Source organism: Oncorhynchus clarkii, unplaced genomic scaffold (assembly GCF_045791955.1).
Source record: "Oncorhynchus clarkii lewisi isolate Uvic-CL-2024 unplaced genomic scaffold, UVic_Ocla_1.0 unplaced_contig_2112_pilon_pilon, whole genome shotgun sequence".
Classification (NCBI taxonomy): Eukaryota; Metazoa; Chordata; class Actinopteri; order Salmoniformes; family Salmonidae; genus Oncorhynchus; species Oncorhynchus clarkii.
Window position 1 is genome coordinate 1 of NW_027259648.1, and position 24,553 is coordinate 24,553.

Consider the following 24,553-nt stretch of genomic DNA (forward strand, 5'->3'; position numbering starts at 1 on the left):
TTTATACTTGCGTACTATTGTTTCTACAGATGAGCGAGGTACCTTCAGGCGTTTGGAAATTGCTCCCAAGGATGAACCAGATTTGTGGAGGTCTACATTTTTTTTCTGAGGTCTTGGCTGATTTCCTTTGGTTTTCCCATGGAGTCAAGCAAAGAGGCACTGAGTTTGAAGGTAGGCCTTGAAATACATCTACAGGTACACCTCCAATTGACTCAAAGGATGTCAATTAACCTATCAGAAGCTTCTAAGCTTCTAAGCCATGACATCATTTTCGGGAATTTTCCAAACTGTTTAAAGGCACAGCCAACTTAGTGTATGTAAACTTCTGACCCACTGGATTTGTGATACACTGAATTATAAGTGAAATAATCGGTCTGTAAACAATTGTTGGAAAAATTACTTGTGTCATGCACAAAGTAGATGTCCTAACCGACTGCCAAAACTATAGTTTGTTAACAAGAAATGTGTGGAGGGGTTGACAAACAGGTTTTAATGACTCCAGCCTAAGTGGATGGAAACTTACGACTTCAACTGTATGTACCAGCTCACACTGGGAACCGATTTTCACTCTAGTACCCTTCCCTGGTGGTCTAGTGGTTAGGATTCGGCGCTCTCACCGCCGCGGCCCGGGTTCGATTCCCGGTCAGGGAACTACTCTTTTGCTACATGTTTACTTGTGCAACCTGTCACTATGAATATGGAAAGTTATCGCACATATGTACCAGCTCACACTGGGAACCAATTTGCACTGTAGGACCCTTCCCTGGTGGTCTAGTGGTTAGGATTCGGTGCTCTCACCGCCGCGGCCCGGGTTCGATTCCCAGTCAGGGAAATAGTCTATGCTCCTTGTTTACTTGTGCAACCTGTCACTATGAATTTAGTAGGTTGTCGCACATATGTACCACTTCAAATTGCAAACTGATTTGCCCTGCAGTGTCCTTCCCAGGTGTTCTAGTGGTGCACCAGACCCTCCTGCAGCAAAGCACCCCCACAACATGATGCTGTGCTTCACGGTTGGGATGTGTTCTTCGGCTTGGGAGCCTCCCCCTGTTCGATATAGGACTCGTTTGCCTGTGGATATAGACCATTTTGTACCTGTTTCCTCCAGCATCTTCACAAGGTCCTTTGCTGTTGAACCAGATTTGTGGAGGTCTACATTTTTTTTCTGAGGTCTTGGCTGATTTCCTTTGGTTTTCCCATGGAGTCAAGCAAAGAGGCACTGAGTTTGACGGTAGGCCTTGAAATACATCTACAGGTACACCTCCAATTGACTCAAAGGATGTCAATTAACCTATCAGAAGCTTCTAAGCTTCTAAGCCATGACATCATTTTCGGGAATTTTCCAAACTGTTTAAAGGCACAGCCAGCTTAGTGTATGTAAACTTCTGACCCACTGGATTTGTGATACACTGAATTATAAGTGAAATAATCGGTCTGTAAACAATTGTTGGAAAAATTACTTGTGTCATGCACAAAGTAGATGTCCTAACCGACTGCCAAAACTATAGTTTGTTAACAAGAAATGTGTGGAGGGGTTGACAAACAGGTTTTAATGACTCCAGCCTAAGTGGATGGAAACTTACGACTTCAACTGTATGTACCAGCTCACACTGGGAACCAATTTGCACTGTAGGACCCTTCCCTAGTGGTCTAGTGGTTAGGATTAGGTGCTCTCACCGCCACGGACCGGGTTCGATTCCCGGTCAGGGAACTACTCTTTTGCTACATGTTTACTTGTGCAACCTGTCACTATGAATATGGAAGGTTATCGCACATATGTACCAGCTCACACTGGGAACCAATTTGCACTCTAGTACCCTTCCCTGGTGGTCTAGTGGTTAGGATTCGGCGCTCTCACCGCCGCGGCCCGGGTTCGATTCCCGGTCAGGGAACTACTCTTTTGCTACATGTTTACTTGTGCAACCTGTCACTATGAATATGGAAAGTTATCGCACATATGTACCAGCTCACACTGGGAACCAATTTGCACTGTAGGACCCTTCCCTGGTGGTCTAGTGGTTAGGATTCGGTGCTCTCACCGCCGCGGCCCGGGTTCGATTCCCGGTCAGGGAAATAGTCTATGCTCCTTGTTTACTTGTGCAACCTGTCACTATGAATTTAGTAGGTTGTCGCACATATGTACCACTTCAAATTGCAAACTGATTTGCCCTGCAGTGTCCTTCCCAGGTGTTCTAGTGGTGCACCAGACCCTCCTGCAGCAAAGCACCCCCACAACATGATGCTGTGCTTCACGGTTGGGATGTGTTCTTCGGCTTGGGAGCCTCCGCCTGTTCGATATAGGACTCGTTTGCCTGTGGATATAGACCATTTTGTACCTGTTTCCTCCAGCATCTTCACAAGGTCCTTTGCTGTTGTTCTGGGATGGATTTGCACTTTTCGACCCAAAGTACGTTCATCTCTAGGAGACAGAACGAGTCTCCTTCCTGAGCGGTATGACTCCTGCGTGGTCCCATGGTGTTTATACTTGCGTACTATTGTTTCTACAGATGAGCGAGGTACCTTCAGGCGTTTGGAAATTGCTCCCAAGGATGAACCAGATTTGTGGAGGTCTACATTTTTTTTCTGAGGTCTTGGCTGATTTCCTTTGGTTTTCCCATGGAGTCAAGCAAAGAGGCACTGAGTTTGAAGGTAGGCCTTGAAATACATCTACAGGTACACCTCCAATTGACTCAAAGGATGTCAATTAACCTATCAGAAGCTTCTAAGCTTCTAAGCCATGACATCATTTTCGGGAATTTTCCAAACTGTTTAAAGGCACAGCCAACTTAGTGTATGTAAACTTCTGACCCACTGGATTTGTGATACACTGAATTATAAGTGAAATAATCGGTCTGTAAACAATTGTTGGAAAAATTACTTGTGTCATGCACAAAGTAGATGTCCTAACCGACTGCCAAAACTATAGTTTGTTAACAAGAAATGTGTGGAGGGGTTGACAAACAGGTTTTAATGACTCCAGCCTAAGTGGATGGAAACTTACGACTTCAACTGTATGTACCAGCTCACACTGGGAACCAATTTGCGCTGTAGGACCCTTCCCTGGTGGTCTAGTGGTTAGGATTCGGCGCTCTCACCGCCGCGGCCTGGGTTCGATTCCCGGTCAGGGAAATAGTCTATGCTCCTTGTTTACTTGTGCAACCTGTCACTATGAATTTAGTAGGTTGTCGCACATATGTACCACTTCAAATTGCAAACTGATTTGCCCTGCAGTGTCCTTCCCAGGTGTTCTAGTGGTGCACCAGACCCTCCTGCAGCAAAGCACCCCCACAACATGATGCTGTGCTTCACGGTTGGGATGTGTTCTTCGGCTTGCTGTGTTCGATATAGGACTTGTTTGCCTGTGGATATAGACCATTTTGTACCTGTTTCCTCCAGCATCTTCACAAGGTCCTTTGCTGTTGTTCTGGGATGGATTTGCACTTTTCGACCCAAAGTACTTTCATCTCTAGGAGACAGAACGAGTCTCCTTCCTGAGCGGTATGACTCCTGCGTGGTCCCATGGTGTTTATACTTGCGTACTATTGTTTCTACAGATGAGCGAGGTACCTTCAGGCGTTTGGAAATTGCTCCCAAGGATGAACCAGATTTGTGGAGGTCTACATTTTTTTTCTGAGGTCTTGGCTGATTTCCTTTGGTTTTCCCATGGAGTCAAGCAAAGAGGCACTGAGTTTGAAGGTAGGCCTTGAAATACATCTACAGGTACACCTCCAATTGACTCAACGGATGTCATTTAACCTATCAGAAGCTTCTAAGCTTCTAAGCCATGACATCATTTTCGGGAATTTTCCAAACTGTTTAAAGGCACAGCCAACTTAGTGTATGTAAACTTCTGACCCACTGGATTTGTGATACACTGAATTATAAGTGAAATAATCGGTCTGTAAACAATTGTTGGAAAAATTACTTGTGTCATGCACAAAGTAGATGTCCTAACCGACTGCCAAAACTATAGTTTGTTAACAAGAAATGTGTGGAGGGGTTGACAAACAGGTTTTAATGACTCCAACCTAAGTGGATGGAAACTTACGACTTCAACTGTATGTACCAGCTCACACTGGGAACCGATTTTCACTCTAGTACCCTTCCCTGGTGGTCTAGTGGTTAGGATTCGGCGCTCTCACCGCCGCGGCCCGGGTTCGATTCCCGGTCAGGGAACTACTCTTTTGCTACATGTTTACTTGTGCAACCTGTCACTATGAATATGGAAGGTTATCGCACATATGTACCAGCTCACACTGGGAACCAATTTGCACTGTAGGACCCTTCCCTGGTGGTCTAGTGGTTAGGATTTGGTGCTCTCACCGCCGCGGCCCGGGTTCGATTCCCGGTCAGGGAAATAGTCTATGCTCCTTGTTTACTTGTGCAACCTGTCACTATGAATTTAGTAGGTTGTCGCACATATGTACCACTTCAAATTGCAAACTGATTTGCCCTGCAGTGTCCTTCCCAGGTGTTCTAGTGGTGCACCAGACCCTCCTGCAGCAAAGCACCCCCACAACATGATGCTGTGCTTCACGGTTGGGATGTGTTCTTCGGCTTGGGAGCCTGTGTTCGATATAGGACTCGTTTGCCTGTGGATATAGACCATTTTGTACCTGTTTCCTCCAGCATCTTCACAAGGTCCTTTGCTGTTGTTCTGGGATGGATTTGCACTTTTCGACCCAAAGTACGTTCATCTCTAGGAGACAGAACGAGTCTCCTTCCTGAGCGGTATGACTCCTGCGTGGTCCCATGGCGTTTATACTTGCGTACTATTGTTTCTACAGATGAGCGAGGTACCTTCAGGCGTTTGGAAATTGCTCCCAAGGATGAACCAGATTTGTGGAGGTCTACATTTTTTTTCTGAGGTCTTGGCTGATTTCCTTTGGTTTTCCCATGGAGTCAAGCAAAGAGGCACTGAGTTTGAAGGTAGGCCTTGAAATACATCTACAGGTACACCTCCAATTGACTCAAAGGATGTCAATTAACCTATCAGAAGCTTCTAAGCTTCTAAGCCATGACATCATTTTCGGGAATTTTCCAAACTGTTTAAAGGCACAGCCAACTTAGTGTATGTAAACTTCTGACCCACTGGATTTGTGATACACTGATTTATAAGTGAAATAATCGGTCTGTAAACAATTGTTGGAAAAATTACTTGTGTCATGCACAAAGTAGATGTCCTAACCGACTGCCAAAACTATAGTTTGTTAACAAGAAATGTGTGGAGGGGTTGACAAACAGGTTTTAATGACTCCAGCCTAAGTGGATGGAAACTTACGACTTCAACTGTATGTACCAGCTCACACTGGGAACCGATTTTCACTCTAGTACCCTTCCCTGGTGGTCTAGTGGTTAGGATTTGGCGTTCTCACCGCCGCGGCCCGGGTTTGATTCCCGGTCAGGGAACTACTCTTTTGCTACATGTTTACTTGTGCAACCTGTCACTATGAATATGGAAGGTTATCGCACATATGTACCAGCTCACACTGGGAACCAATTTGCACTGTGCGACCCTTCCCTGGTGGTCAAGTGGTTAGGATTCGGCGCTCTCACCGCCGCGGCCCGGGTTCGATTCCCGGTCAGGGAAATAGTCTATGCTCCTTGTTTACTTGTGCAACCTGTCACTATGAATTTAGTAGGTTGTTGCACGTATGTACCACTTCAAATTGCAAACTGATTTGCCCTGCAGTGTCCTTCCCAGGTGTTCTAGTGGTGCACCAGACCCTCCTGCAGCAAAGCACCCCCACAACATGATGCTGTGCTTCACGGTTGGGATGTGTTCTTCGGCTTGCTGTGTTCGATATAGGACTTGTTTGCCTGTGGATATAGACCATTTTGTACCTGTTTCCTGCAGCATCTACCCTTCCCTGGTGGTCTAGTGGTTAGGATTCGGCGCTCTCACCGCCGCGGCCCGGGTTCGATTCCCGGTCAGGGAACTACTCTTTTGCTACATGTTTACTTGTGCAACCTGTCACTATGAATATGGAAGGTTATCGCACATATGTACCAGCTCACACTGGGAACCAATTTGCACTGTAGGACCCTTCCCTGGTGGTCTAGTGGTTAGGATTCGGCGCTCTCACCGCTGCGGCCCGGGTTCGATTCCCGGTCAGGGAAATAGTCTATGCTCCTTGTTTACTTGTGCAACCTGTCACTATGAATTTAGTAGGTTGTCGCACATATGTACCACTTCAAATTGCAAACTGATTTGCCCTGCAGTGTCCTTCCCAGGTGTTCTAGTGGTGCACCAGACCCTCCTGCAGCAAAGCACCCCCACAACATGATGCTGTGCTTCACGGTTGGGATGTGTTCTTCGGCTTGGAGCCTCCCCCTGTTCGATATAGGACTCGTTTGCCTGTGGATATAGACCATTTTGTACCTGTTTCCTCCAGCATCTTCACAAGGTCCTTTGCTGTTGTTCTGGGATGGATTTGCACTTTTCGACCCAAAGTACGTTCATCTCTAGGAGACAGAACGAGTCTCCTTCCTGAGCGGTATGACTCCTGCGTGGTCCCATGGTGTTTATACTTGCGTACTATTGTTTCTACAGATGAGCGAGGTACCTTCAGGCGTTTGGAAATTGCTCCCAAGGATGAACCAGATTTGTGGAGGTCTACATTTTTTTTCTGAGGTCTTGGCTGATTTCCTTTGGTTTTCCCATGGAGTCAAGCAAAGAGGCACTAAGTTTGAAGGTAGGCCTTGAAATACATCTACAGGTACACCTCCAATTGACTCAAAGGATGTCAATTAACCTATCAGAAGCTTCTAAGCTTCTAAGCCATGACATCATTTTCGGGAATTTTCCAAACTGTTTAAAGGCACAGCCAACTTAGTGTATGTAAACTTCTGACCCACTGGATTTGTGATACACTGAATTATAAGTGAAATAATCGGTCTGTAAACAATTGTTGGAAAAATTACTTGTGTCATGCACAAAGTAGATGTCCTAACCGACTGCCAAAACTATAGTTTGTTAACAAGAAATGTGTGGAGGGGTTGACAAACAGGTTTTAATGACTCCAGCCTAAGTGGATGGAAACTTACGACTTCAACTGTATGTACCAGCTCACACTGGGAACCGATTTTCACTCTAGTACCCTTCCCTGGTGGTCTAGTGGTTAGGATTCGATTCCCGGTCAGGGAACTACTCTTTTGCTACATGTTTACTTGTGCAACCTGTCACTATGAATATGGAAGTTTATCGCACATATGTACCAGCTCACACTGGGAACCAATTTGCACTGTAGGACCCTTCCCTGGTGGTCTAGTGTTTAGGATTCGGCGCTCTCACCGCCGCGGCCCGGGTTCGATTCCCGGTCAGGGAACTACTCTTTTGCTACATGTTTACTTGTGCAACCTGTCACTATGAATATGGAAGTTTATCGCACATATGTACCAGCTCACACTGGGAACCAATTTGCACTGTAGGTCCTTCCCCAGGTGTTCTAGTGGTGCACCAGACCCTCCTGCAGCAAAGCACCCCCACAACATGATGCTGTGCTTCACGGTTGGGATGTGTTCTTCGGCTTGCTGTGTTCGATATAGGACTTGTTTGCCTGTGGATATAGACCATTTTGTACCTGTTTCCTGCAGCATCTACCCTTCCCTGGTGGTCTAGTGGTTAGGATTCGGCGCTCTCACCGCCGCGGCCCGTGTTCGATTCCCGGTCAGGGAACTACTCTTTTGCTACATGTTTACTTGTGCAACCTGTCACTATGAATATGGAAGTTTATCGCACATATGTACCAGCTCACACTGGGAACCAATTTGCACTGTAGGACCCTTCCCTGGTGGTCTAGTGGTTAGGATTCGGCGCTCTCACCGCTGCGGCCTGGGTTCGATTCCCGGTCAGGGAAATAGTATATGCTCCTTGTTTACTTGTGCAACCTGTCACTATGAATTTAGTAGGTTGTCGCACATATGTACCACTTCAAAATGCAAACTGATTTGCCCTGCAGTGTCCTTCCCAGGTGTTCTAGTGGTGCACCAGACCCTCCTGCAGCAAAGCACCCCCACAACATGATGCTGTGCTTCACGGTTGGGATGTTGGGATGTATGCTGTGCTTCACGGTTGGGACGGTTGGGATGTATTCTTCGGCCCTGTTCGATATAGGACTCGTTTGCCTGTGGATATAGACCATTTTGTACCTGTTTCCTCCAGCATCTTCACAAGGTCCTTTGCTGTTGTTCTGGGATGGATTTGCACTTTTCGACCCAAAGTACGTTCATCTCTAGGAGACAGAACGAGTCTCCTTCCTGAGCGGTATGACTCCTGCGTGGTCCCATGGTGTTTATACTTGCGTACTATTGTTTCTACAGATGAGCGAGGTACCTTCAGGCGTTTGGAAATTGCTCCCAAGGATGAACCAGATTTGTGGAGGTCTACATTTTTTTTCTGAGGTCTTGGCTGATTTCCTTTGGTTTTCCCATGGAGTCAAGCAAAGAGGCACTGAGTTTGAAGGTAGGCCTTGAAATACATCTACAGGTACACCTCCAATTGACTCAAAGGATGTCAATTCACCTATCAGAAGCTTCTAAGCTTCTAAGCCATGACATCATTTTCGGGAATTTTCCAAACTGTTTAAAGGCACAGCCAACTTAGTGTATGTAAACTTCTGACCCACTGGATTTGTGATACACTGAATTATAAGTGAAATAATCGGTCTGTAAACAATTGTTGGAAAAATTACTTGTGTCATGCACAAAGTAGATGTCCTAACCGACTGCCAAAACTATAGTTTGTTAACAAGAAATGTGTGGAGGGGTTGACAAACAGGTTTTAATGACTCCAGCCTAAGTGGATGGAAACTTACGACTTCAACTGTATGTACCAGCTCACACTGGGAACCGATTTTCACTCTAGTACCCTTCCCTGGTGGTCTAGTGGTTAGGATTCGGCGCTCTCACCGCCGCGGCCCGGGTTCGATTCCCGGTCAGGGAACTACTCTTTTGCTACATGTTTACTTGTGCAACCTGTCACTATGAATATGGAAGGTTATCGCACATATGTACCAGCTCACACTGGGAACCAATTTGCACTGTAGGACCCTTCCCTGGTGGTCTAGTGGTTAGGATTCGGCGCTCTCACCGCCGCGGCCCGGGTTCGATTCCCGGTCAGGGAAATAGTCTATGCTCCTTGTTTACTTGTGCAACCTGTCACTATGAATTTAGTAGGTTGTCGCACATATGTACCACTTCAAATTGCAAACTGATTTGCCCTGCAGTGTCCTTCCCAGGTGTTCTAGTGGTGCACCAGACCCTCCTGCAGCAAAGCACCCCCACAACATGATGCTGTGCTTCACGGTTGGGATGTGTTCTTCGGCTTGGGAGCCTCCCCCAGTTCGATATAGGACTCGTTTGCCTGTGGATATAGACCATTTTGTACCTGTTTCCTCCAGCATCTTCACAAGGTCCTTTGCTGTTGTTCTGGGATGGATTTGCACTTTTCGACCCAAAGTACGTTCATCTCTAGGAGACAGAACGAGTCTCCTTCCTGAGCGGTATGACTCCTGCATGGTCCCATGGTGTTTATACTTGCGTACTATTGTTTCTACAGATGAGCGAGGTACCTTCAGGCGTTTGGAAATTGCTCCCAAGGATGAACCAGATTTGTGGAGGTCTACATTTTTTTTCTGAGGTCTTGGCTGATTTCCTTTGGTTTTCCCATGGAGTCAAGCAAAGAGGCACTGAGTTTGAAGGTAGGCCTTGAAATACATCTACAGGTACACCTCCAATTGACTCAAAGGATGTCAATTAACCTATCAGAAGCTTCTAAGCTTCTAAGCCATGACATCATTTTCGGGAATTTTCCAAACTGTTTAAAGGCACAGCCAACTTAGTGTATGTAAACTTCTGACCCACTGGATTTGTGATACACTGAATTATAAGTGAAATAATCGGTCTGTAAACAATTGTTGGAAAAATTACTTGTGTCATGCACAAAGTAGATGTCCTAACCGACTGCCAAAACTATAGTTTGTTAACAAGAAATGTGTGGAGGGGTTGACAAACAGGTTTTAATGACTCCAGCCTAAGTGGATGGAAACTTACGACTTCAACTGTATGTACCAGCTCACACTGGGAACCGATTTTCACTCTAGTACCCTTCCCTGGTGGTCTAGTGGTTAGGATTTGGCGCTCTCACCGCCGCGGCCCGGGTTCGATTCCCGGTCAGGGAACTACTCTTTTGCTACATGTTTACTTGTGCAACCTGTCACTATGAATAGGAAAGTTATCGCACATATGTACCAGCTCACACTGGGAACCAATTTGCACTGTAGGACCCTTCCCTGGTGGTCTAGTGGTTAGGATTCGGCGCTCTCACCGCCGCGGCCCGGGTTCGATTCCCGGTCAGGGAACTACTCTTTTGCTACATGTTTACTTGTGTAACCTGTCACTATGAATTTGGAAAGTTATCGCACATATGTACCAGCTCACACTGGGAACCAATTTGCACTGTAGGACCCTTCCCTGGTGGTCTAGTGGTTAGGATTCGGCGCTCTCACCGCCGCGGCCCGGGTTAGATTCCCGGTCAGGGAAATAGTCTATGCTCCTTGTTTACTTGTGCAACCTGTCACTATTTAGTAGGTTGTCGCACATATGTACCACTTCAAATTGCAAACTGATTTGCCCTGCAGTGTCCTTCCCAGGTGTTCTAGTGGTGCACCAGACCCTCCTGCAGCAAAGCACCCCCACAACATGATGCTGTGCTTCACGGTTGGGATGTGTTCTTCGGCTTGGGAGCCTCCCCCTGTTCGATATAGGACTCGTTTGCCTGTGGATATAGACCATTTTGTACCTGTTTCCTCCAGCATCTTCACAAGGTCCTTTGCTGTTGTTCTGGGATGGATTTGCACTTTTCGACCCAAAGTACGTTCATCTCTAGGAGACAGAACGAGTCTCCTTCCTGAGCGGTATGACTCCTGCGTGGTCCCAAGCAAAGAGGCACTGAGTTTGAAGGTAGGCCTTGAAATACATCTACAGGTACACCTCCAATTGACTCAAAGGATGTCAATTAACCTATCAGAAGCTTCTAAGCTTCTAAGCCATGACATCATTTTCGGGAATTTTCCAAACTGTTTAAAGGCACAGCCAACTTAGTGTATGTAAACTTCTGACCCACTGGATTTGTGATACACTGAATTATAAGTGAAATAATCGGTCTGTAAACAATTGTTGGAAAAATTACTTGTGTCATGCACAAAGTAGATGTCCTAACCGACTGCCAAAACTATAGTTTGTTAACAAGAAATGTGTGGAGGGGTTGACAAACAGGTTTTAATGACTCCAGCCTAAGTGGATGGAAACTTACGACTTCAACTGTATGTACCAGCTCACACTGGGAACCGATTTTCACTCTAGTACCCTTCCCTGGTGGTCTAGTGGTTAGGATTCGGCGCTCTCACCGCCGCGGCCCGGGTTCGATTCCCGGTCAGGGAACAACTCTTTTGCTACATGTTTACTTGTGCAACCTGTCACTATGAATATGGAAGGTTATCGCACATATGTACTAGCTCACACTGGGAACCAATTTGCACTGTAGGACCCTTCCCTGGTGGTCTAGTGGTTAGGATTCGGCGCTCTCACCGCTGCGGCCCGGGTTCGATTCCCGGTCAGGGAAATAATCTATGCTCCTTGTTTACTTGTGCAACCTGTCACTATGAATTTAGTAGGTTGTCGCACATATGTACCACTTCAAATTGCAAACTGATTTGCCCTGCAGTGTCCTTCCCAGGTGTTCTAGTGGTGCACCAGACCCTCCTGCAGCAAAGCACCCCCACAACATGATGCTGTGCTTCACGGTTGGGATGTGTTCTTCGGCTTGGGAGCCTCCCCCTGTTCGATATAGGACTCGTTTGCCTGTGGATATAGACCATTTTGTACCTGTTTCCTCCAGCATCTTCACAAGGTCCTTTGCTGTTGTTCTGGGATGGATTTGCACTTTTCGACCCAAAGTACGTTCATCTCTAGGAGACAGAACGAGTCCTCCTTCCTGAGCGGTATGACTCCTGCGTGGTCCCATGGTGTTTATACTTGCGTACTATTGTTTCTACAGATGAGCGAGGTACCTTCAGGCGTTTGGAAATTGCTCCCAAGGATGAACCAGATTTGTGGAGGTCTACATTTTTTTTCTGAGGTCTTGGCTGATTTCCTTTGGTTTTCCCATGGAGTCAAGCAAAGAGGCACTGAGTTTGAAGGTAGGCCTTGAAATACATCTACAGGTACACCTCCAATTGACTCAAAGGATGTCAATTAACCTATCAGAAGCTTCTAAGCTTCTAAGCCATGACATCATTTTCGGGAATTTTCCAAACTGTTTAAAGGCACAGCCAACTTAGTGTATGTAAACTTCTGACCCACTGGATTTGTGATACACTGAATTATAAGTGAAATAATCGGTCTGTAAACAATTGTTGGAAAAATTACTTGTGTCATGCACAAAGTAGATGTCCTAACCGACTGCCAAAACTATAGTTTGTTAACAAGAAATGTGTGGAGGGGTTGACAAACAGGTTTTAATGACTCCAGCCTAAGTGGATGGAAACTTACGACTTCAACTGTATGTACCAGCTCACACTGGGAACCAATTTGCACTGTAGGACCCTTCCCTGGTGGTCTAGTGGTTAGGATTCGGCGCTCTCACCGCCGCGGCCTGGGTTCGATTCCTGGTCAGGGAAATAGTCTATGCTCCTTGTTTACTTGTGCAACCTGTCACTATGAATTTAGTAGGTTGTCGCACATATGTACCACTTCAAATTGCAAACTGATTTGCCCTGCAGTGTCCTTCCCAGGTGTTCTAGTGGTGCACCAGACCCTCCTGCAGCAAAGCACCCCCACAACATGATGCTGTGCTTCACGGTTGGGATGTGTTCTTCGGCTTGCGAGCCTCCCCCTCTTCGATATAGGACTCGTTTGCCTGTGGATATAGACCATTTTGTACCTGTTTCCTCCAGCATCTTCACAAGGTCCTTTGCTGTTGTTCTGGGATGGATTTGCACTTTTCGACCCAAAGTACGTTCATCTCTAGGAGACAGAACGAGTCTCCTTCCTGAGCGGTATGACTCCTGCGTGGTCCCATGGTGTTTATACTTGCGTACTATTGTTTCTACAGATGAGCGAGGTACCTTCAGGCGTTTGGAAATTGCTCCCAAGGATGAACCAGATTTGTGGAGGTCTACATTTTTTTTCTGAGGTCTTGGCTGATTTCCTTTGGTTTTCCCATGGATTCAAGCAAAGAGGCACTGAGTTTGAAGGTAGGCCTTGAAATACATCTACAGGTACACCTCCAATTGACTCAAAGGATGTCAATTAACCTATCAGAAGCTTCTAAGCTTCTAAGCCATGACATCATTTTCGGGAATATTCCAAACTGTTTAAAGGCACAGCCAACTTAGTGTATGTAAACTTCTGACCCACTGGATTTGTGATACACTGAATTATAAGTGAAATAATCGGTCTGTAAACAATTGTTGGAACAATTACTTGTGTCATGCACAAAGTAGATGTCCTAAACGACTGCCAAAACTATAGTTTGTTAACAAGAAATGTGTGGAGGGGTTGACAAACAGGTTTTAATGACTCCAGCCTAAGTGGATGGAAACTTACGACTTCAACTGTATGTACCAGCTCACACTGGGAACCAATTTGCGCTGTAGGACCCTTCCCTGGTGGTCTAGTGGTTAGGATTCGGCGCTCTCACCGCCGCGGCCTGGGTTCGATTCCCGGTCAGGGAAATAGTCTATGCTCCTTGTTTACTTGTGCAACCTGTCACTATAAATTTAGTAGGTTGTCGCACATATGTACCACTTCAAATTGCAAACTGATTTGCCCTGCAGTGTCCTTCCCAGGTGTTCTAGTGGTGCACCAGACCCTCCTGCAGCAAAGCACCCCCACAACATGATGCTGTGCTTCACGGTTGGGATGTGTTCTTCGGCTTGCTGTGTTCGATATAGGACTTGTTTGCCCGTGGATATAGACCATTTTGTACCTGTTTCCTCCAGCATCTTCACAAGGTCCTTTGCTGTTGTTCTGGGATGGATTTGCACTTTTCGACCCAAAGTACGTTCATCTCTAGGAGACAGAACGAGTCTCCTTCCTGAGCGGTATGACTCCTGCGTGGTCCCATGGTGTTTATACTTGCGTACTATTGTTTCTACAGATGAGCGAGGTACCTTGAGGCGTTTGGAAATTGCTCCCAAGGATGAACCAGATTTGTGGAGGTCTACATTTTTTTTCTGAGGTCTTGGCTGATTTCCTTTGGTTTTCCCATGGAGTCAAGCAAAGAGGCACTGAGTTTGAAGGTAGGCCTTGAAATACATCTACAGGTACACCTCCAATTGACTCAAAGGATGTCAATTAACCTATCAGAAGCTTCTAAGCTTCTAAGCCATGACATCATTTTCGGGAATTTTCCAAACTGTTTAAAGGCACAGCCAACTTAGTGTATGTAAACTTCTGACCCACTGGATTTGTGATACACTGAATTATAAGTGAAATAATCGGTCTGTAAACAATTGTTGGAAAAATTACTTGTGTCATGCACAAAGTAGATGTCCTAACCGACTGCCAAAACTATAGTTTGTTAACAAGAAATGTGTGGAGGGGTTGACAAACAGGTTTTAATGACTCCAGCCTAAGTGGATGGAAACTTACGACTTCAACTGTATGTACCAGCTCACACTGGGAACCGATTTTCACTCTAGTACCCTTCCCTGGTGGTCTAGTGGTTAGGATTCGGCGCTCTCACCGCCGCGGCCCGGGTTCGATTCCCGGTCAGGGAACTACTCTTTTGCTACATGTTTACTTGTGCAACCTGTCACTATGAATATGGAAGGTTATCGCACATATGTACCAGCTCACACTGGGAACCAATTTGCACTGTAGGACCCTTCCCTGGTGGTCTAGTGGTTAGGATTCGGCGCTCTCACCGCCGCGGCCCGGGTTTGATTCCCGGTCAGGGAAATAGTCTATGCTCCTTGTTTACTTGTGCAACCTGTCACTATGAATTTAGTAGGTTGTCGCACTTCAAATTGCAAACTGATTTGCCCTGCAGTGTCCTTCCCAGGTGTTCTAGTGGTGCACCAGACCCTCCTGCAGCAAAGCACCCCCACAACATGATGCTGTGCTTCACGGTTGGGATGTGTTCTTCGGCTTGCTGTGTTCGATATAGGACTCGTTTGCCTGTGGATATAGACCATTTTGTACCTGTTTCCTCCAGCATCTTCACAAGGTCCTTTGCTGTTGTTCTGGGATGGATTTGCACTTTTCGACCCAAAGTACGTTCATCTCTAGGAGACAGAACGAGTCTCCTTCCTGAGCGGTATGACTCCTGCGTGGTCCCATGATGTTTATACTTGCGTACTATTGTTTCTACAGATGAGCGAGGTACCTTCAGGCGTTTGGAAATTGCTCCCAAGGATGAACCAGATTTGTGGAGGTCTACATTTTTTTCTGAGGTCTTGGCTGATTTCCTTTGGTTTTCCCATGGAGTCAAGCAAAGAGGCACTGAGTTTGAAGGTAGGCCTTGAAATACATCTACAGGTACACCTCCAATTGACTCAAAGGATGTCAATTAACCTATCAGAAGCTTCTAAGCTTCTAAGTCATGACATCATTTTCGGGAATTTTCCAAACTGTTTAAAGGCACAGCCAACTTAGTGTATGTAAACTTCTGACCCACTGGATTTGTGATACACTGAATTATAAGTGAAATAATCGGTCTGTAAACAATTGTTGGAAAAATTACTTGTGTCATGCACAAAGTAGATGTCCTAACCGACTGCCAAAACTATAGTTTGTTAACAAGAAATGTGTGGAGGGGTTGACAAACAGGTTTTAATGACTCCAGCCTAAGTGGATGGAAACTTACGACTTCAACTGTATGTACCAGCTCACACTGGGAACCGATTTTCACTCTAGTACCCTTCCCTGGTGGTCTAGTGGTTAGGATTCGGCGCTCTCACCGCCGCGGCCCGGGTTCGATTCCCGGTCAGGGAACTACTCTTTTGCTACATGTTTACTTGTGCAACCTGTCACTATGAATATGGAAGGTTATCGCACATATGTACCAGCTCACACTGGGAACCAATTTGCACTGTAGGACCCTTCCCTGGTGGTCTAGTGGTTAGGATTCGGCGCTCTCACCGCTGCGGCCCGGGTTCGATTCCCGGTCAGGGAAATAGTCTATGCTCCTTGTTTACTTGTGCAACCTGTCACTATGAATTTAGTAGGTTGTCGCACATATGTACCACTTCAAATTGCAAACTGATTTGCCCTGCAGTGTCCTTCCCAGGTGTTCTAGTGGTGCACCAGACCCTCCTGCAGCAAAGCACCCCCACAACATGATGCTGTGCTTCACGGTTGGGATGTGTTCTTCGGCTTGGGAGCCTCCCCAGTTCGATATAGGACTCGTTTGCCTGTGGATATAGACCATTTTGTACCTGTTTCCTCCAGCATCTTCACAAGGTCCTTTGCTGTTGTTCTGGGATGGATTTGCACTTTTCGACCCAAAGTACGTTCATCTCTAGGAGACAGAACGAGTCTCCTTCCTGAGCGGTATGACTCCTGCGTGGTCCCATGGTGTTTATACTTGCGTACTATTGTTTCTACAGATGAGCGAGGTACCTTCAGGCGTTTGGAAATTGCTCCCAAGGATGAACCAGATTTGTGGAGGTCTACATTTTTTTTCTGAGGTCTTGGCTGATTTCCTTTGGTTTTCCCATGGAGTCAAGCAAAGAGGCACTGAGTTTGAAGGTAGGCCTTGAAATACATCTACAGGTACACCTCCAATTGACTCAAAGGATGTCAATTAACCTATCAGAAGCTTCTAAGCTTCTAAGCCATGACATCATTTTCGGGAATTTTCCAAACTGTTTAAAGGCACAGCCAACTTAGTGTATGTAAACTTCTGACCCACTGGATTTGTGATACACTGAATTATAAGTGAAATAATCGGTCTGTAAACAATTGTTGGAAAAATTACTTGTGTCATGCACAAAGTAGATGTCCTAACCGACTGCCAAAACTATAGTTTGTTAACAAGAAATGTGTGGAGGGGTTGACAAACAGGTTTTAATGACTCCAGCCTAAGTGGATGGAAACTTACGACTTCAACTGTATGTACCAGCTCACACTGGGAACCGATTTTCACTCTAGTACCCTTCCCTGGTGGTCTAGTGGTTAGGATTCGGCGCTCTCACCGCCGCGGCCCGGGTTCGATTCCCGGTCAGGGAACTACTCTTTTGCTACATGTTTACTTGTGCAACCTGTCACTATGAATATGGAAGGTTATCGCACATATGTACCAGCTCACACTGGGAACCAATTTGCACTGTAGGACCCTTCCCTGGTGGTCTAGGGTGGTTTACTTGTGACCTGTCACTATGAATTTGGGTTATCGCACATATGTACCAGCTCACACTGGGAACCAATTTGCACTGTAGGACCCTTCCCTGGTGGTCCGGGTTCGATTCCCGGTCAGGGAAATAGTCTATGCTCCTTGTTTACTTGTGCAACCTGTCACTATGAATTTAGTAGGTTGTCGCACATATGTACCACTTCAAATTGCAAACTGATTTGCCCTGCAGTGTCCTTCCCAGGTGTTCTAGTGGTGCACCAGACCCTCCTGCAGCAAAGCACCCCCACAACATGATGCTGTGCTTCACGGTTGGGATGTGTTCTTCGGCTTGGGAGCCTCCCCCTGTTCGATATAGGACTCGTTTGCCTGTGGATATAGACCATTTTGTACCTGTTTCCTCCAGCATCTTCACAAGGTCCTTTGCTGTTGTTCTGGGATGGATTTGCACTTTTCGACCCAAAGTACGTTCATCTCTAGGAGACAGAACGAGTCTCCTTCCTGAGCGGTATGACTCCTGCGTGGTCCCATGGTGTTTATACTTGCGTACTATTGTTTCTACAGATGAGCGAGGTACCTTCAGGCGTTTGGAAATTGCTCCCAAGGATGAACCAGATTTGTGGAGGTCTACATTTTTTTTCTGAGGTCTTGGCTGATTTCCTTTGGTTTTCCCATGGAGTCAAGCAAAGAGGCACTGAGTTTGAAGGTAGGCCTTGAAATACATCTACAGGTACACCTCCAATTGACTCAAAGGATGTCAATTAACCTATCAGAAGCTTCTAAGCTTCTAAGCCATGACATCATTTTCGGGAATTTTCCAAACTGTTTAAAGGCACAGCCAACTTAGTGTATGTAAACTTCTGACCCACTGGATTTGTGATACACTGAATTATAAGTGAAATAATCGGTCTGTAAACAATTGTTGGAAAAATTACTTGTGTCATGCACAAAGTAGATGTCCTAACCGACTGCCAAAACTATAGTTTGTTAACAAGAAATGTGTGGAGGGGTTGACAAACAGGTTTTAATGACTCCAGCCTAAGTGGATGGAAACTTACGACTTCAACTGTATGTACCAGCTCACACTGGGAACCGATTTTCACTCTAGTACCCTTCCCTGGTGGTCTAGTGGTTAGGATTCGGCGCTCTCACCGCCGCGGCCCGGGTTCGATTCCCGGTCAGGGAACTACTCTTTTGCTACATGTTTACTTGTGCAACCTGTCACTATGAATATAGAAAGTTATCGCACATATGTACCAGCTCACACTGGGAACCAATTTGCACTGTAGGACCCTTCCCTGGTGGTCTAGTGGTTAGGATTCGGCGCTCTCACCGCCGCGGCCCGGGTTCGATTCCCGGTCAGGGAACTACTCTTTTGCTACATGTTTACTTGTGTAACCTGTCACTATGAATTTGGAAAGTTATCGCACATATGTACCAGCTCACACTGGGAACCAATTTGCACTGTAGGACCCTTCCCTGGTGGTCTAGTGGTTAGGATTCGGCGCTCTCACCGCCGCGGCCCGGGTTCGATTCCCGGTCAGGGAAATAGTCTATGCTCCTTGTTTACTTGTGCAACCTGTCACTATGAATTTAGTAGGTTGTCGCACATATGTACCACTTCAAATTGCAAACTGATTTGCCCTGCAGTGTCCTTCCCAGGTGTTCTAGTGGTGCACCAGACCCTCCTGCAGCAAAGCACCCCCACAACATGATGCTGTGCTTCACGGTTGGGATGTGTTCTTCGGCTTCCCCAGTTCGATATAGGACTCGTTTGCCTGTGGATATAGACCATTTTGTACCTGTTTCCTCCAGCATCTTCACAAGTTCCTTTGCTGTTGTTCTGGGATGGATTTGCACTTTTCGACCCAAAGTACGTTCATCTCTAGGAGACAGAACGAGTCTCCTTCCTGAGCGGTATGACTCCTGCGTGGTCCCATGGTGTTTATACTTGCGTACTATTGTTTCTACAGATGAGCGAGGTACCTTCAGGCGTTTGGAAATTGCTCCCAAGGATGAACCAGATTTGTGGAGGTCTACATTTTTTTTCTGAGGTCTTGGCTGATTTCCTTTGGTTTTCCCATGGAGTCAAGCAAAGAGGCACTGAGTTTGAAGGTAGGCCTTGAAATACATCTACAGGTACACCTCCAATTGACTCAAAGGATGTCAATTAACCTATCAGAAGCTTCTAAGCTTCTAAGCCATGACATCATTTTCGGGAATTTTCCAAACTGTTTAAAGGCACAGCCAACTTAGTGTATGTAAACTTCTGACCCACTGGATTTGTGATACACTGAATTATAAGTGAAATAATCGGTCTGTAAACAATTGTTGGAAAAATTACTTGTGTCATGCACAAAGTAGATGTCCTAACCGACTGCCAAAACTATAGTTTGTTAACAAGAAATGTGTGGAGGGGTTGACAAACAGGTTTTAATGACTCCAGCCTAAGTGGATGGAAACTTACAACTTCAACTGTATGTACCAGCTCACACTGGGAACCGATTTTCACTCTAGTACCCTTCCCTGGTGGTCTAGTGGTTAGGATTCGGCGCTCTCACCGCCGCGGCCCGGGTTCGATTCCCGGTCAGGGAACTACTCTTTTGCTACATGTTTACTTGTGCAACCTGTCACTATGAATATGGAAGGTTATCGCACATATGTACCAGCTCACACTGGGAACCAATTTGCACTGTAGGACCCTTCCCTGGTGGTCTAGTGGTTAGGATTCGGCGCTCTCACCGCTGCGGCCCGGGTTCGATTCCCGGTCAGGGAAATAGTCTATGCTCCTTGTTTACTTGTGCAACCTGTCACTATGAATTTAGTAGGTTGTCGCACATATGTACCACTTCAAATTGCAAACTGATTTGCCCTGCAGTGTCCTTCCCAGGTGTTCTAGTGGTGCACCAGACCCTCCTGCAGCAAAGCACCCCCACAACATGATGCTGTGCTTCACGGTTGGGATGTGTTCTTCGGCTTGGGAGCCTCCCCCTGTTCGATATAGGACTAGTTTGCCTGTGGATATAGACCATTTTGTACCTGTTTCCTCCAGCATCTTCACAAGGTCCTTTGCTGTTGTTCTGGGATGGATTTGCACTTTTCGACCCAAAGTACGTTCATCTCTAGGAGACAGAACGAGTCTCCTTCCTGAGCGGTATGACTCCTGCGTGGTCCCATGGTGTTTATACTTGCGTACTATTGTTTCTACAGATGAGCGAGGTACCTTCAGGCGTTTGGAAATTGCTCCCAAGGATGAACCAGATTTGTGGAGGTCTACATTTTTTTTCTGAGGTCTTGGCTGATTTCCTTTGGTTTTCCCATGGAGTCAAGCAAAGAGGCACTGAGTTTGAAGGTAGGCCTTGAAATACATCTACAGGTACACCTCCAATTGACTCAAAGGATGTCAATTAACCTATCAGAAGCTTCTAAGCTTCTAAGCCATGACATCATTTTCGGGAATTTTCCAAACTGTTTAAAGGCACAGCCAACTTAGTGTATGTAAACTTCTGACCCACTGGATTTGTGATACACTGAATTATAAGTGAAATAATTGGTCTGTAAACAATTGTTGGAAAAATTACTTGTGTCATGCACAAAGTAGATGTCCTAACCGACTGCCAAAACTATAGTTTGTTAACAAGAAATGTGTGGAGGGGTTGACAAACAGGTTTTAATGACTCCAGCCTAAGTGGATGGAAACTTACGACTTCAACTGTATGTACCAGCTCACACTGGGAACCGATTTTCACTCTAGTACCCTTCCCTGGTGGTCTAGTGGTTAGGATTCGGCGCTCTCACCGCCGCGGCCCGGGTTCGATTCCCGGTCAGGGAACTACTCTTTTGCTACATGTTTACTTGTGCAACCTGTCACTATGAATATGGAAGGTTATCGCACATATGTACCAGCTCACACTGGGAACCAATTTGCACTGTAGGACCCTTCCCTGGTGGTCTAGTGGTTAGGATTCGGCGCTCTCACCCATGGTGTTTATACTTGCGTACTATTGTTTCTACAGATGAGCGAGGTACCTTCAGGCGTTTGGAAATTGCTCCCAAGGATGAACCAGATTTGTGGAGGTCTACATTTTTTTTCTGAGGTCTTGGCTGATTTCCTTTGGTTTTCCCATGGAGTCAAGCAAAGAGGCACTGAGTTTGAAGGTAGGCCTTGAAATACATCTACAGGTACACCTCCAATTGACTCAAAGGATGTCATTTAACCTATCAGAAGCTTCTAAGCTTCTAAGCCATGACATCATTTTCGGGAATTTTCCAAACTGTTTAAAGGCACAGCCAACTTAGTGTATGTAAACTTCTGACCCACTGGATTTGTGATACACTGAATTATAAGTGAAATAATCGGTCTGTAAACAATTGTTGGAAAAATTACTTGTGTCATGCACAAAGTAGATGTCCTAACCGACTGCCAAAACTATAGTTTGTTAACAAGAAATGTGTGGAGGGGTTGACAAACAGGTTTTAATGACTCCAGCCTAAGTGGATGGAAACTTACGACTTCAACTGTATGTACCAGCTCACACTGGGAACCGATTTTCACTCTAGTACCCTTCCCTGGTGGTCTAGTGGTTAGGATTCGGCGCTCTCACCGCCGCGGCCCGGGTTCGATTCCCGGTCAGAGAACTACTCTTTTGCTACATGTTTACTTGTGCAACCTGTCACTATGAATATGGAAGGTTATCGCACATATGTACCAGCTCACACTGGGAACCAATTTGCACTGTAGGACCCTTCCCTGGTGGTCTAGTGGTTAGGATTCGGCGCTCTCACCCATGGTGTTTATACTTGCGTACTATTGTTTCTACAGATGAGCGAGGTACCTTCAGGCGTTTGGAAATTGCTCCCAAGGATGAACCAGATTTGTGGAGGTCTACATTTTTTTTCTGAGGTCTTGGCTGATTTCCTTTGGTTTTCCCATGGAGTCAAGCAAAGAGGCACTGAGTTTGAAGGTAGGCCTTGAAATACATCTACAGGTACACCTCCAATTGACTCAAAGGATGTCATTTAACCTATCAGAAGCTTCTAAGCTTCTAAGCCATGACATCATTTTCGGGAATTTTCCAAACTGTTTAAAGGCACAGCCAACTTAGTGTATGTAAACTTCTGACCCACTGGATTTGTGATACACTGAATTATAAGTGAAATAATCGGTCTGTAAACAATTGTTGGAAAAATTACTTGTGTCATGCACAAAGTAGATGTCCTAACCGACTGCCAAAACTATAGTTTGTTAACAAGAAATGTGTGGAGGGGTTGACAAACAGGTTTTAATGACTCCAACCTAAGTGGATGGAAACTTACGACTTCAACTGTATGTACCAGCTCACACTGGGAACCGATTTTCACTCTAGTACCCTTCCCTGGTGGTCTAGTGGTTAGGATTCGGCGCTCTCACCGCCGCGGCCCGGGTTCGATTCCCGGTCAGGGAACTACTCTTTTGCTACATGTTCACTTGTGCAACCTGTCACTATGAATATGGAAGGTTATCGCACATATGTACCAGCTCACACTGGGAACCAATTTGCACTGTAGGACTCTTCCCTGGTGGTCTAGTGGTTAGGATTTGGTGCTCTCACCGCCGCGGCCCGGGTTCGATTCCCGGTCAGGGAAATAGTCTATGCTCCTTGTTTACTTGTGCAACCTGTCACTATGAATTTAGTAGGTTGTCGCACATATGTACCACTTCAAATTGCAAACTGATTTGCCCTGCAGTGTCCTTCCCAGGTGTTCTAGTGGTGCACCAGACCCTCCTGCAGCAAAGCACCCCCACAACATGATGCTGTGCTTCACGGTTGGGATGTGTTCTTCGGCTTGCTGTGTTCGATATAGGACTTGTTTGCCTGTGGATATAGACCATTTTGTACCTGTTTCCTCCAGCATCTTCACAAGGTCCTTTGCTGTTGTTCTGGGATGGATTTGCACTTTTCGACCCAAAGTACGTTCATCTCTAGGAGACAGAACGAGTCTCCTTCCTGAGCGGTATGGCTCCTGCGTGGTCCCATGGTGTTTATACTTGCGTACTATTGTTTCTACAGATGAGCGAGGTACCTTCAGGCGTTTGGAAATTGCTCCCAAGGATGAACCAGATTTGTGGAGGTCTACATTTTTTTCTGAGGTCTTGGCTGATTTCCTTTGGTTTTCCCATGGAGTCAAGCAAAGAGGCACTGAGTTTGAAGGTAGGCCTTGAAATACATCTACAGGTACACCTCCAATTGACTCAAAGGATGTCAATTAACCTATCAGAAGCTTCTAAGCTTCTAAGCCATGACATCATTTTCGGGAATTTTCCAAACTGTTTAAAGGCACAGCCAACTTAGTGTATGTAAACTTCTGACCCACTGGATTTGTGATACACTGATTTATAAGTGAAATAATCGGTCTGTAAACAATTGTTGGAAAAATTACTTGTGTCATGCACAAAGTAGATGTCCTAACCGACTGCCAAAACTATAGTTTGTTAACAAGAAATGTGTGGAGGGGTTGACAAACAGGTTTTAATGACTCCAGCCTAAGTGGATGGAAACTTACGACTTCAACTGTATGTACCAGCTCACACTGGGAACCGATTTTTACTCTAGTACCCTTCCCTGGTGGTCTAGTGGTTAGGATTCGGCGCTCTCACCGCCGCGGCCCGGGTTCGATTCCCGGTCAGGGAACTACTCTTTTGCTACATGTTTACTTGTGCAACCTGTCACTATGAATATGGAAGGTTATCGCACATATGTACCAGCTCACACTGGGAACCAATTTGCACTGTAGGACCCTTCCCTGGTGGTCTAGTGGTTAGGATTCGGCGCTCTCACCGCTGCGGCCCGGGTTCGATTCCCGGTCAGGGAAATAGTCTATGCTCCTTGTTTACTTGTGCAACCTGTCACTATGAATTTAGTAGGTTGTCGCACATATGTACCACTTCAAATTGCAAACTGATTTGCCCTGCAGTGTCCTTCCCAGGTGTTCTAGTGGTGCACCAGACCCTCCTGCAGCAAAGCACCCCCACAACATGATGCTGTGCTTCACGGTTGGGATGTGTTCTTCGGCTTGGGAGCCTCCCCCTGTTCGATATAGGACTAGTTTGCCTGTGGATATAGACCATTTTGTACCTGTTTCCTCCAGCATCTTCACAAGGTCCTTTGCTGTTGTTCTGGGATGGATTTGCACTTTTCGACCCAAAGTACGTTCATC

General features: G+C 46.0%; 18 non-coding genes across 18 annotated transcripts; all 18 read left to right on the forward strand.

The window, feature by feature from the left end:
- Positions 1-579: 579 nt before the first annotated feature.
- trnae-cuc (transfer RNA glutamic acid (anticodon CUC)) lies at positions 580-651 on the forward strand. The gene has a single exon. It is a non-coding gene; the product is annotated as a tRNA-Glu (tRNA).
- A 1,169-nt stretch (positions 652-1,820) lies between these two features.
- trnae-cuc (transfer RNA glutamic acid (anticodon CUC)) lies at positions 1,821-1,892 on the forward strand. Its single transcript has one exon. It is a non-coding gene; the product is annotated as a tRNA-Glu (tRNA).
- A 2,212-nt stretch (positions 1,893-4,104) lies between these two features.
- trnae-cuc (transfer RNA glutamic acid (anticodon CUC)) lies at positions 4,105-4,176 on the forward strand. Its single transcript has one exon. It is a non-coding gene; the product is annotated as a tRNA-Glu (tRNA).
- Positions 4,177-5,867: 1,691 nt separating this feature from the next.
- Positions 5,868-5,939, forward strand: trnae-cuc (transfer RNA glutamic acid (anticodon CUC)). Its single transcript has one exon. It is a non-coding gene; the product is annotated as a tRNA-Glu (tRNA).
- Positions 5,940-8,872: 2,933 nt separating this feature from the next.
- trnae-cuc (transfer RNA glutamic acid (anticodon CUC)) lies at positions 8,873-8,944 on the forward strand. The gene has a single exon. It is a non-coding gene; the product is annotated as a tRNA-Glu (tRNA).
- Positions 8,945-9,053: 109 nt separating this feature from the next.
- On the forward strand, positions 9,054-9,125 carry trnae-cuc (transfer RNA glutamic acid (anticodon CUC)). The gene has a single exon. It is a non-coding gene; the product is annotated as a tRNA-Glu (tRNA).
- Positions 9,126-10,289: 1,164 nt separating this feature from the next.
- trnae-cuc (transfer RNA glutamic acid (anticodon CUC)) lies at positions 10,290-10,361 on the forward strand. The gene has a single exon. It is a non-coding gene; the product is annotated as a tRNA-Glu (tRNA).
- Positions 10,362-11,370: 1,009 nt separating this feature from the next.
- On the forward strand, positions 11,371-11,442 carry trnae-cuc (transfer RNA glutamic acid (anticodon CUC)). Its single transcript has one exon. It is a non-coding gene; the product is annotated as a tRNA-Glu (tRNA).
- A 3,269-nt stretch (positions 11,443-14,711) lies between these two features.
- On the forward strand, positions 14,712-14,783 carry trnae-cuc (transfer RNA glutamic acid (anticodon CUC)). The gene has a single exon. It is a non-coding gene; the product is annotated as a tRNA-Glu (tRNA).
- Positions 14,784-15,927: 1,144 nt separating this feature from the next.
- trnae-cuc (transfer RNA glutamic acid (anticodon CUC)) lies at positions 15,928-15,999 on the forward strand. Its single transcript has one exon. It is a non-coding gene; the product is annotated as a tRNA-Glu (tRNA).
- A 1,164-nt stretch (positions 16,000-17,163) lies between these two features.
- trnae-cuc (transfer RNA glutamic acid (anticodon CUC)) lies at positions 17,164-17,235 on the forward strand. Its single transcript has one exon. It is a non-coding gene; the product is annotated as a tRNA-Glu (tRNA).
- A 1,235-nt stretch (positions 17,236-18,470) lies between these two features.
- Positions 18,471-18,542, forward strand: trnae-cuc (transfer RNA glutamic acid (anticodon CUC)). Its single transcript has one exon. It is a non-coding gene; the product is annotated as a tRNA-Glu (tRNA).
- Positions 18,543-18,651: 109 nt separating this feature from the next.
- Positions 18,652-18,723, forward strand: trnae-cuc (transfer RNA glutamic acid (anticodon CUC)). Its single transcript has one exon. It is a non-coding gene; the product is annotated as a tRNA-Glu (tRNA).
- Positions 18,724-18,832: 109 nt separating this feature from the next.
- trnae-cuc (transfer RNA glutamic acid (anticodon CUC)) lies at positions 18,833-18,904 on the forward strand. Its single transcript has one exon. It is a non-coding gene; the product is annotated as a tRNA-Glu (tRNA).
- Positions 18,905-19,879: 975 nt separating this feature from the next.
- On the forward strand, positions 19,880-19,951 carry trnae-cuc (transfer RNA glutamic acid (anticodon CUC)). Its single transcript has one exon. It is a non-coding gene; the product is annotated as a tRNA-Glu (tRNA).
- A 1,165-nt stretch (positions 19,952-21,116) lies between these two features.
- On the forward strand, positions 21,117-21,188 carry trnae-cuc (transfer RNA glutamic acid (anticodon CUC)). The gene has a single exon. It is a non-coding gene; the product is annotated as a tRNA-Glu (tRNA).
- Positions 21,189-22,728: 1,540 nt separating this feature from the next.
- trnae-cuc (transfer RNA glutamic acid (anticodon CUC)) lies at positions 22,729-22,800 on the forward strand. Its single transcript has one exon. It is a non-coding gene; the product is annotated as a tRNA-Glu (tRNA).
- Positions 22,801-23,955: 1,155 nt separating this feature from the next.
- Positions 23,956-24,027, forward strand: trnae-cuc (transfer RNA glutamic acid (anticodon CUC)). The gene has a single exon. It is a non-coding gene; the product is annotated as a tRNA-Glu (tRNA).
- The last annotated feature ends 526 nt before the right edge of the window (positions 24,028-24,553 follow it).